Genomic DNA, 13,142 nt, shown 5'->3' with positions numbered 1-13,142 from the left:
ATAACCAGTATACAAAAAGCCCCAGTCCTCTATCTAGATAGTAGTAATTCAGAGTGGGTGAACTTTGTAATTCAGAGTGGGTGAACTTTTTGATGCAACAGTTACTAAGTGGCTTTAAATTCCGTCACTTTTTTTTTTTTTTGTCCTGCCCAGTAACTTTTCATTAAATGCCCGAGGAAGACAGTAATAATATCAGCTGCTATTATTTATGTAGCACTTTCTGTCTACTGTCACCAAGCATGCTTCTGAGTACATTACATGCAATGACTGACTCATTTAATCCTTAAAACTATTTGAGGGTTTCAAGTTACAAATGAGGGAATTGAGGCACAAACTGGAATGCTCACACAGCTGGGAAGAGACAGAGCCAGGATTTTAACGCAGGTTGTTCAGCACCATCTGAGTTTTAACCCACCATAGGGTACAGACTCCAGAACAGAAAATAGGAAGTGCAATAGGGGGCCCCCCACCCAAGCAGGGTAGGAGCATGGTCTGTGTTAGGAGAGGGGGATGACTTGTGTTCAAGATCTCACCTGACCCCAGTCTGCTGCTCTCCACGTCCAATGGTGGAGGGATGAAAAGGTTCTGGCACAGCCATAACTTTTTTAAAAAAAATAGTTGTGCTTATTATTATTGTTAGAGTATTTGAAGATTTCAGATGAACATATGCAACATGGAAACTTTTAGCCCAATTGGAAAAAAGTAAATAAAAAGAAAACATGGAACTCCAATCTTCTTATTCCATATAGATACATTCCCTTTGAGGAAATGGAGGGATATGGAAAGAAAATCTCACAGGAGATCAGTTGGAGTGGTCATAATGATGATGTAAGCATCTGCTTTCAAAAAGATTCATGATATAAACTATGTTTCAACTTACAGAGCTTCTGAAACACATCTATTGGGTGTTGTGTATTTCCTACCCTATGCCTAGATTCTTGCTGAGGAAACGAAAGGGCAGCAAAAGTCAATAAAACTCACTACCAGGATTTATTTCATAAATGAACACACTAATAAACCAGCTCTGCATGGCTGCCATAATTGCTTCCTAGTTCTTTGAGAACCATGTTTGGAGACCTGGATTTTTTCAGATTAATAACCTCTGCAAAGGAGAAAAACACAGACTTTGGATCCATCAGATTTGAGTAGAATCCAGCCTACCACTTACCAGCTGAGTGACTTTAGGCAAATTGTATAACTTCTCATTTAAAAATTACTTATAACATTGTCAAAAGATTATATAAAGTACTCAGCCCATGGTAGCACTCAATAAAAATTAGTTTCCTTTCCTTTATTAATTACTTTTCAGCTAAAGTTGCCTTAAATTAAGCCTACATTTTTCACATATGCATAATTTTGCCTTTTACCATATTGCTTGCTTCCCAGAGGAACATAGCTACTAACATAAATTAAAATAAAATTTGGCATACATTGATATATATTTTAACACTGATTTCATTTACCTCCCTAAATCCCAAAAGTGCTTTTTAAACTGGAGACTGTATTGCCAATGCATATTACTAATTACTGCTTTAAAATAAGAAGCTTTATAGAGGATTAAATATGGTCCAGAATTAAATCTGTTTCTCTTGGTGTCCCAACCTTTTCTTATTCAATTGCAAGGCACAGATACAGACAGGAGAAGAACTGAAATTACTTGGCAGCTAGCGAATGACCAACCAATATTGTCAAATCGAAAGTCTTAATGCAAATATTATTGGACAAACAAGGAAATGTGAAATAATTTGCTGTCCCAATTATCAACTGCTGTATAACAAACTACCCCAAAACTTAGTGGCTTGAAACAACAACCACTTTATTATAGCTCACAATTTTGTAGTTTATGGCTTTGAGCAGGGCTCAGCTGAGTGACTCTTCTGTTCCATATGCACTAACAGGGGTCACTCAGTGGAATTTAGCTGGTGAAGGTGAATGGTCTGGTTTGGAGAGTCTTGCATAACTTCACCCATGTCTTTGCCCATTCAGGATGCTGTAATGCTGTAAGAAAATACCATAGACTGTGTGACTTATAAACAACAAACCTTTATTTCTAACAGTTCTGGAGGCTGAGAAGTCCAAGATGAAGGCATCAGCAGATTCGATGTCTGGTGAGATCCTACTTCCTAGTTCACAGATAGTGACTTCTCAATGTGTCCTCACCTGGTGGAAGGAAAGAACAAACAAAACAAGCTCCCTGGGTCTCTTATAAGGGCACTAATCCCATTGATGAGGGCTCCACCTCATGACTTAATCACATCCCAAAGGCCCCACCTCCTGATACTATCACATTGGTGATTAAGTTTCAACATGTGGCTTTGGGGGAACACAAACATTCAGACCATAGCATCTCACATCTAGTGCACTGGCAGGGATGCCTTGGGGGTGGGACTGAACTTGAGGGTTATCATCCAGAGCCCTACATTTGGCCTCTTCATTGCAGTGGTTTTTGGGAAGTCAGACTTCTTATAGTGGAGGCTCAGAGCTCCAAAAGCAAGTGTTCAAGAAAAAGAAACAAGTCAGAAGCTACAAGTCTTATGACTTAGTCTCTAAACACCCAGATCATAACTTCCACAACAAGCCCAGATTCAAAGATAGGGTGGTATATTCTACCCCTCACTCGGAGAAACAGCAAAGAATTTCCAGACATCTTCAATCTGCTGCACTTGTTTTCATGAAAGAAAGTGGCATTACAGGATAGGTGCAGTGGCTTCTGTCTGTATTCCCAACACTTTGAGAAGCTGAGGTGGGTGGATCACTTGAACCCAGGAGTTAGAGAGCAGCCTGGCCAACATGGTGAAACCCCATCTGTACTAAAAACACAAAAAAGTAGCCAGTGTGGTGGTGCATACCTGTAGTCCCAGCTACTCGGGAGGCTGATGCAGGAGAATCACCTGAGCCCGAGAAGTTGAGGCTGCAGTGAGCTGTGATAGTGCCACTATACTCCAGCCTGGGTGACAGAAACTGTGTGTCAAAAAAAAAAAAAAAAAAAAAAAAAAAGCCATAAAAGAAAGTAGCATTACATAAACAAAGTTAGCAAAAACTTCTATATTGTTTGCCCCTTGTTCACGGAGAAACATACATTATTATCAGCATTAAGGAAATTTATGATGAAGACCAGTAGTCAGTCACCAGATGTCCAATTTACAGAAATATTCAAAGTAATATAATCCAGAGATACACAAACTTTTTCAATCTCATTATCATTATTTTTAAATACTGTCCAGCATCCAAGAGAGCTTTACCCAGCGTAGAGAAGTAAAGTCCATACACCCAACATCTTTTTAATGTAACAAATATTTATTAGTGACCTACTATGTGCTGGGTGCTATATTAGGTACTGAGGATATAAGGTGACCAAGGAGAATGTGCTTCATGCCCTCCAGGTCTGTGGGCTTTGTAGTATAGCAGGAAAGGCAGACAGATAAACAATAAGGATAGAGGATGAGAAGTACAATGATCAGCTGTCCTTGTTAGGGTAAGCTAACTGCTAAAATGAACCCCAAAATTATAATTGCTCAAATACAATAGTAGCTTATTTCCTACTAGATAAACAATCTAACTAAGGTACTTCTAGGTTTTGGGTGGGGTAGGTGGGGAGGAAGAACCACAGTCCTCATTCCTTCAGGAACCAGGCTGGGGGAGGCTCAGCTCCAGGTTGCTGAGGTTGCCCTGAACATGGGCACCTCCAGCAGATAGACAAGGAAAGAACCTGGAGACTCCCTCATGGGAGATTTTTATGGAAGCAGCACTTTCGGGTACAGGATGCATTCCAACACTCCCAGTGGATGCCTGAAATGGAGGATGGCACCAAACCTGGCCAGGATCAACTGGAACATATTTCTGCTCATGTCTTCCAACCACAAATTCAATGCCTTTTTCATCTTAAGTAAGCACTTATCACACATGGTGGCCATAACATTTGCAGTTTGAGGTAAGATAGCAAAACTAGCACAAATTTCTTTTCCCTTCTTTAGTTTCACAGAGAGATTTGTTCTTGAAATAGATCTTAGCAACTTCGGCATACAATTTTTTTCTTTTCATATTGAGAACTTTCACTTTTTCACTTAAAGGAAGTACCTTTACAGCTTCTCTTTGGAATATCCCAATTGCCCGCATCATTACTATTGCACAGAGGGGCCATTACTAGATAAAATGAGGGTGATTGAACTCAAGCACAGCAATGTCATGACAGCCAATCTGATAACCTAGATGGCTACAAAGTGACCAGCAGGCAGGCGTGTCGACAGTGTGGATATGCTGGACAAGGGATGATTTGTGCCACTGGAGAGGACAGGGCAAGACAGCATGAGATTTCATCATACTATTAAGAATGGCACAAATGTAAAACTTATGAATTATTTATTTCTGGAAATTTCCATTTAATATTTTTGGACGGAGATTGATCATGGGTAACTGAAACCACAAAAAGTGAGACTGCAGATAAGGGGAGCCTACTGTACCTTCCTTTGGCCAGAAATCAGTCACAGAGTCTCTCCTAATTTCAAGACAGGCTGGAAAATGTAGTCTTTGTGCTCTGGAAAAAAAGGAACTGGGTTTCGAGAGCAGTGGCAGATTCAGCTTTGTACAAAATGATTTTAGAGGGCAAATAGGTGATGGCCAAGCCCTGAGCTTTTTATATAGAATCCCAACTAGGGTAAACCAGAGGGCTGAACTGATTTAGTTTAAACAACATTATTTTTGGATTGTATAATAAATTCTATTTTTTTAAATGAGCCTTTCTTAATCCTATACCTGATTCCAAGAGTCATCTAAGAATACACGGAGAGACTGGTGATAGAGTGGGTGAAGGTGATGTTTTCATCTATAACAATTTATTAGTGATACAACTTCTTAGCTGAGTTATAATTGGAGGGGGAGTATGGGAATTGTATACACATTTGTTGTTTGGTAAGGTCCTTAAAAAGGCTAATTGCAATGGAAAAAGCAATTTGGCAAGGAAAATTATCCTGGCATCTGACTCAATCGTGACTGATTGCTAAAAGCACCAGTGTAATAAATGTGTTGTTCTGAATGATGGAAAAGGAAACAGCTCTGGAAGTAGAGCTTCTGTCACCTTAAGCACCTGTGATATCATGAAAGCTTTTGTTTCAAACTGTTGGTAGAAATGGGATTTTTTTTCTAATACTATAGGTTGAAACCTTCAAGCTTCTTTTTTCCTCCCCCAAAAAACTGTACCTGTCATTTCGCTCTGAGGCTCCATTTCTGTAAGGAATCTAGACATCCAGTGGGAATGGGCACACAGGGACTTCAGAAATCAAGTCGGCTTGCTTTCTGCAAGTAAATCCATCTTCTTTTGCTAACTTTCTTATATTAAAAAACAATTTTAAAAAATCAGCACCACCCCAAACCAAGCAAATCCCAGTGTCAGTGTGAGCAGCCGACTAAGACATGGCTGTTTGATGATTCTGGAGTTGGTGCAAATGCTACATTTGAGTTCCATCTCTGCCTCCTACTTGCTGTCACCACTTTTCCAAGCCTCCGTTTCCTTATCTGGAAACTGGGAATAATCACGCCTAGCTCACTGAGTTACTGTGATTAGGTATACCAGCAGACACTTGATAAATGGTAGGGATCATTATTAGTGTCTGACTCTCTGGAATTCCATTCCATTTTATACATATTGGAGAGTGCCTACTGTGTACCTGAACACATCTGGATTCCTGCCTTTAAGAAGCTTACAACCACTAGAGGAGTGACGTGATGAAAAAGCTTTAAAAGGTCCCAGCAATTCTGATTTGGGAGAGGGAGTTTTGGGAAAACACACCATGGAAAGACCAGCCTTTGATTAGGGCGTTACAGAGAAGGCTGAGCAAGTATGCTTCAAAGTTCCCCAAATCCATTTCTCACCTCTCCTTCCTCACCAAAAAGCCTGGCCCTGGGTAACACTGGACCTCCTCTCTAGGAATGATTAGCCTTACGTCCCAGAATTAGAAATAGATTTGACGTATTAATAGCCCCTAGAGGAGTCACAGTGCAATAAACAATACCATTAAGTTATAAATGTTGATGCGCATCCTTTCTTGTTGAAAATACACAAAACGTTTACAAAAATAAAAATAATATGAAATTATTCTACAGCTTTGCTATTTTTAGCTTAGTTAGAACAATGGGCATTGTTAAATTGTTTAGCCTAAAGCTCCCTCCTTAGTATTTTAAGTTCAGCCTAAAGGTTGCTCTGAGTATAGTGAACTGTAACCTCACTGGATGTGTTAGGTTACAGTTCAGCCAATCACAGGGCCAACTGCTCAACCCAGTGTTGAAATAAGGTGGATGTGGAGCTGAGCCCAAACCAGCTGTTTCTGAACCTCACTCCCCTTTCCTGTACGTCACTTCTCTTTTTCTGTCCTTCAGTGTTACCCAGACATGTGGCAGCCCCAGAGTTGCTCCGAAACTGTTCTGGTTCTGGGAGCTGCCTGAGGCAAGAATCATTCTTTGCTCAATTAAACTGTTAAAGTTCATTTATCTAAAGTTTTTCTTTTAATAGCACCAAGTTAGATATCTATAATACCCACATTTTTTGGATTGCTTGTTTTTGTCCAGCATGATCCTTTATGTACATCATTTCATTGGATCTTTGTACAACTCTATAAATTATTATTGTCCCTATACATATGGAAAAAAACTGAATCCTAGAGAGGCAGCCTATAAATCTGGCACAATATATATGAGGATTTGAACTCAGATCTGAGTTCCACACTCTAACTTTTGACTACTGCCTAATGGGTAAATCTGGGGAAGATGTCAAACATTTAAACATAAACGTCAAAGTCCATATTTTTACCTTTAGGTAAATTAATCTGAAAACAGATGATTTCTTCTGTTCTTAAATGTTCTCTAGGTTAGTGACTCCTAAAACAACTGCTGTAGTTCAGTCTAGTGATTTCTATGGCCATGATACTGAATTACATTGTGTGTGTGTGTGTGTGTGTGTGTGTGTGTGTGCATGTTTGCACAGTCAACCTATACTCATTATTTTGTTTTTAATAAAATCCAGATTGTGCACACTTTATTTATTATACTTTAAGTTCTGGGGTACATGTGCAGATGTGTAGGTTACACAGGTATACATGTGTCGTGGTGGTTTGCTGCACCCATCAACCCATCATCTACATTAGGTATTTCTCCTAATGCTGTCTCTCCCCTAGAACCCCAGACCCTGACAGGCCTCAGTATGTGATATTCTCCTCCCTGTGTCCAGGTGTTCTCACTGTTCAGCACCCACCTATGAGTGAGAACATGCAGTGTTTGGTTTTCTGTTCCTGTGTTAGTTGGCTGAGAATGATGGTTTCCAGCTTCATCCATGTACCTGCAAAGGACATGAACTCATCCTTTTTTATGGCTGCATAGTATTCTATGGTGTATATGTGCCGCATTTTCTTTATCCAGTCTATCTTTGATGGGTATTTGGGTTGGTTCCAAGCCTTTGCTATTATGAACAGTGCCACAGTAAACATACGTGTGCATGTGTCTTTATAGTAGAATGATTTATAATCCTTTGGGTATACACCCAGTAATGGGATTGCTGGGTCAAATGGTATTTCTAGTTCTAGATCCTTGAGGAATTGCCACACTGTCTTCCACAATGGTTGAACTAATTTACACTCCCACCAACAGTGTAAAAGCGTTCCTGTTTTTCCACATCCTCTCCAGCATCTGTTGTTTCCTGACTTTTTAATGATCACTATTCAAACTGGTGTGAAATGTTATTTTTAACATTTAAAAAATTATTATGGGCCAGGCACAGTGGCTCACACCTGTAATCCCAGCACTTTGGGAGGCCAAGGCGGGTGGATCACCTGAGGTCAGGAGTTCAAGACCAGCCTGACCAATATCGTGAAACCGCATCTCTACTAAAAGTACAAAAATTAGCCAGGCGTGCTGGTGGGCACCTGTAATCCTAGCTATTCAGGAGGCTGAGGCAGAAGAATCACTTGAACCTAGGAGGCAGAGGTTTCAGTGAGCTGAGATTGCGCCACTGCACCTCTGGCCTGGGTGACAAAGTTAGACCCCATCTAAAAAAAAAAAATTATGATGAAATATTTGTCTCATATAAAGGTATATAAGAATAATATAATGAACACATGTACCCACTACCCAGTTAAAAAATAAAACTATACAGAATATACAGAAGTTTCTGTATATTCATGTCCAGTCTCATTATCCTCCCTCTCCCTCCCCCATCACTGCAAGAGGAAACCTCTATCTAGAATGTTTACACTATTTTTATGAATTCTAGGGTCTGTGTTTCTAAAAAAGTGAGAAGAATTGGGTAGCATGACTTTGGTTGGATTTTCAAAGGAAAATGGAGTTGTAGAACTTTTTTTTGTTTCTACTAAAGTTTTTGTCATTTCTTACAAACTTGTTACAAACCACAGTTGTTGTAGGGCTAAGAAATCTGGGATAAAGTTAAATTAAAAATTTTGGATTATCCAAAATATCTGCAAAAAACTTAAAGACATTTTCCTAGATCATAGTTTAGAGGCCAATTTCCCCTTTTATATCTTCTCTAATATTCTCCATTATTAGTGCAGGAAAAATGCTTTTGATGGCTCTCAGGCATGTTTGTGTAATACTTTATTAAGTGCCATTTGCCTTTGCTTTATTAATGTTTTATTAAGAGTCATCTGAGGCCGGGCGTGTGGCTCAAGCCTGTAATCCCAGCACTTTGGGAGGCCGAGATGGGTGGATCACGAGGTCAGGAGATCGAGACCATCCTGGCTAATACGGTGAAACCCTGTCTCTACTAAAAAAATACAAAAAACTAGCCGGGCGAGGTGGCGGGCGCCTGTAGTCCCAGCTACTGGGGAGGCTGAGGCGGGAGAATGGCGTGAACCTGGGAGGCGGAGCTTGAAGTGAGCTGAGATCTGGTCACTGCACTCCAGTCCGGGCGACAGAGTAAGACTCCGTCTCAAAAAAAAAAAAAAAAGAGTCATCTGGTTGTTGCTATTGATCATATAGACTCTGCAATGAATCAGTTCTTGCCCATTAATAAATTATCAAGTTTCATCATTAGCAAAAGAAATTAAACTGAGCAGAACAAAGAGCAGAGGGGCAGGACACCCATGTCCCAAGGCTGCCCCATCTGGTTTTGTGGTCAGCACAGTTCCTCTACTTCTCTGATCCCCTGTGTTTCATCTGAAAATTAAAGATTAAACCCGGCCTCTGAGGTTACTCAAACTTTAAAATTTGGAGTAAAAAACTCAACTGCAGTGCTGTGGACCAAAAACTCTGGTGTGCAGGGAAGGGGATTCTGCTTAGGACGACTGAGAAACACCTGCTGGGCTCTGCCTGGAGCTAATAGAAGATTTAGCATAGAGGGAGAGGGAACAGCGTAAGGGGAGCCAGGTGAAACGCCATGGAAGGTGTAGGGGAGGGAAGGGAACTGAGATTGTAAAGATCAGCTGAGACCAGACTGGGGCGGGCCCTGCATATCAACGGGGAGGTGTCATTTAGAACTTTTATCTACACCATTTTCTCCCTTCTTGCCCTAAGCTCTCTTTAGTCCTTGGTACCCATTCAAATGGGCCTAGCCAAATGGATTGGTATCTTCAGTAAGTTAAGTGTTACTCTTAAAGCAGAGCTTCCCAAGTGGTACAGCACACCAGTGATAAGTGGAACTAGAGATTGAGGTGTCAACCGTTGAAACATGAGCCTCTGGCTGGTTGCTGAATGAACGCTTTTATTTTCTATGTGTGCCATGCTATGACAAAGAGTGGGAGCACCACCTTAAAGCAATCTGGTTCACCAAATTAATTTGCTTATGAAATGGCTTTCATCAGCAGTTCCAGCAGAAACGGCATTTATATTACATTGTATTATATTGTTTTATTCTATCATATTGTGGTATGTTAGTTAAGTGAATGAGTGAAGATAAGGAGAGAAAATTCACTCAACACATTCATTGAGCCCCTGGTAGGTGCTTGGCACTGTCCTAGGCACTGGAGATACAGCCGGGAACAACAGACACAAACAGACTTAAGTGACTGCTGTCATAAAGCTCGTTCTCTAATGGACAAAAAATATACTTCTTGTTCCTGGTACAACCTGAAAGGGACCTGGAAGTCGTCACTTAATCCTAACAAGTTAAAAAGCTGGACAAACTCAGTCAACAACTCTTCTTAGAATTGTCAGAGAAATGAGATCACAAGAAAAACCACTGTCTTGGAGACACAGACACAGATTCAGAGACTCACAACTTACCAAAGCAGAAACCACAGGAACCATTGCTTGAGTGGAAACCCTGAACTGTAACTGATGAACTGCTGGAAGCTCAGAGTGGACAAGTCTGAGAGTTAGAAACTCTCCACACTTCTGCGAGTTTGACCTCCAGGAGCTCTAACCAGGTTCTCACAGGGAATATCAGAAAAAAATTCCCCTCATTCTTGCAGCGGGAGGCGGGGAACGTAGCCATTTTGAAACATGCCAGAGCATTCTGTTCTTAATGAGGCCTGTCTTCAAGAGAAACTGTTTCACCAAAGCATAAACTACTGGGGTTTTATCAGAGCCTAACTCAACTCCAGTCCCCTCTAGCCATTCTGCCCCACAGAAGGGGCAGAGGGAACTGAGTTTCACAGCCCAGGACATAGGCTCACTAAAGACTGATTAACAGGACTACAGAACGCCTCCCCCAGCCCTATACCTCACCACCACATCACTAAAAGCTTATTTTCCACAGTTCCTCTTTCTCAGTACATCATGTTCAGCTTTCAACAAAAAATTACCAGGCGTGCTGAAAAGGAAAAAACAAAACAAAACACAAACACACGCACACAATTTGAAAAGACAAAGCAAGCATCAGCACCAGACACAGATATGGCAGGGATGTTGAAATTGTCACCCAGGAATTTAAAATTCACTATAATTAATATGGGAGAAGTAGACAACATGCAAGAACAGATGGGTAATTTTGGCATAATAAAATAGATTTGGTCTACGTCCCTAGTTCCTGGCACAGAACTCCTAAAACCCTTGGAACTCCTGCATGATAAGTTTGTTTTTGGTGTTTAATGACACGGCTCTTGGCTGAGGGTCCATAGATGACTTCAGAATGGGACTTGTCCCAGAAAGACCAAACCATGTGATTAGAGGGTTGGAACTTTCAGCCCTACACCCAAGCCCCAGGGAGGGAAAAGGGGCTGGAGACTGAATTCAATCATCAATGGCTGATGACTTAATCAACCATGCCTACATCACTGAACCTTCATAAACACTCCTAAATGATGAGGTTCACAGAGCTTCCACGTCGGTGAACACATTGAGGTACTGGGTGTGCCTGGAGAGGGCAGGGAAGCTTTATCTTCCTCCCTCCACCCATATCTTGCCCTATGCATCTCTTTGGACTGTTCCTGAGTTGTATCCTTTATGGTAAACTGGTAATAGTAAGTACAGCCCTTTCCTGAGTTCTGTGAGTCATTCTAGAGAATTATTGAACTTGAGGAGAAAGTTGTGAGAATCCCCACATTTGCAGCCCAGTTACACAGAAGCGTGGGTTACTTGGAAACCTGATACTTGCAACTTGTAAAACTCAGCTCTTCACCTGTGGGGTCTATGCTAACTCTGGGAGTTGATGTCAGAATGGGATTGAATTGTTGGACACCCAGCTGGTGTCAGAGAATTGCAGAATCAGAGAACTGGTTGGTGCCAGAAAACACCCCAGAAAGAACCTGAGAGTAATATAAGCGGAGAGAGGAGAATTCTAAAAATGCTAGAGATCAAAAATACTGTAACAGAAATAAAGAATGACTTTGATGGGCTCATTTGTAGACTGGACACTGCTGAGAAAAGAAAAAATCCTCTGAGCTTGAGTATATATCAATAGAAACTTCAAAACCAGAAAGCAGAAAGAAAAAAGGCTGAAAAAAAAAAAAAAAAAAAAAAAAAGAACTGAATATTCCCAAACTGGGACAACTGCAAAAGCTGTAACATTAGTGTAATGGAAATAGAAGAAGAGAGAGAACCAGGAGCAGTATTTAGAGCAACAATGACAGAATTTCCCCAAATTAACATCAGACAGCAAACCACAGACCCAGGAATCTCAGAGAACACCAAGCAGGATAAATGACAAAAAAACTAAAGCTAGGCGTATCGTATTGAAACTTCAGAAAGCCAAAGATAAAACATCTTGAAAAAATCAAATATAAGGCATATCAGGTAACTGTAAATGCTAAAAGGAACAAAATAAAGAAAAGGCCAAAGAGTTACAGGGGGGCAACTTTTGGAATTTTTGATACAGTGGCCAAGGAAAGAGTCCCTGGAAAGAAAACCTTTCAGTCAGATTATGAGCTCTTGAATTTGTGGTGGACACATTAATGTTTTTGTTTTTTTGAGATGGAGTCTGGCTCTGTCGCCCAGGCTGGAGTACAGTGGCTTGATCTCGGTTCACTGCAAGCTCCACCTCCCGGGTTCACGCTGTTCTCCTGCCTCAGCCTCCCCAGCAGCCAGGACTACAGGTGCCCGCCACCATGCCCGGCTAATTTTTTTTTTGTATTGTTAGTAGAGACGGGGTTTCACTATGTTAGCCAGCATGGTCTCGATCTCCTGACCTCGTGATCCGCACGCCTTGGCCTTCCAAAGTACTGGGATTACAGGCATGAGCCACTGCGCCCAGCCATGTTTTTGTTTATTTAGAGTCTGAAATAGGTCCTTCGGTGCAGTAGGAGTGTAACCAGGCTTGCATCCTGGCTCTGCCACTTACTGGCTGTGTGACCTTGAGCAAGTTGCCTGAGTTGTGAGGCCTCTATTCTACTTCTACAGATTGTACCCCTAGTTGGTATTTATAGGTTACAAAAGGGTACCCCAGAGAGCTTGGAAAAGAGTGTCAAGACTGTACTGGGAGGGCTTACTTGGATGTTCCACACTCACTTGATGTGCAAAGGTCCCAGATGGCTGCAAAACTGCTCCAGTGCCTGCCTGGCTGCAGGAACATTTCTAAAGAAAGGAAGAGCCAAGAGGAAGGGAGGCAAGGGACTCCTAAGAAGAATCTCTAAGTCCTGTCCCAGTCAATCCTGTTCCAGTTCCACTGGACAACCTGAGAGCATCCCTGACGCAAATGGAGGTAGTGGCCTGACTATTGTCATCCCATTTGTAAAACTTCACCTCATGCAGTCCCCTTGTCTCCAGTT

This window comes from Piliocolobus tephrosceles, chromosome 8, assembly GCF_002776525.5.
Source record: "Piliocolobus tephrosceles isolate RC106 chromosome 8, ASM277652v3, whole genome shotgun sequence".
In the NCBI taxonomy this organism is placed as follows: Eukaryota; Metazoa; Chordata; class Mammalia; order Primates; family Cercopithecidae; genus Piliocolobus; species Piliocolobus tephrosceles.
This window is presented reverse-complemented; position numbering follows the sequence as displayed.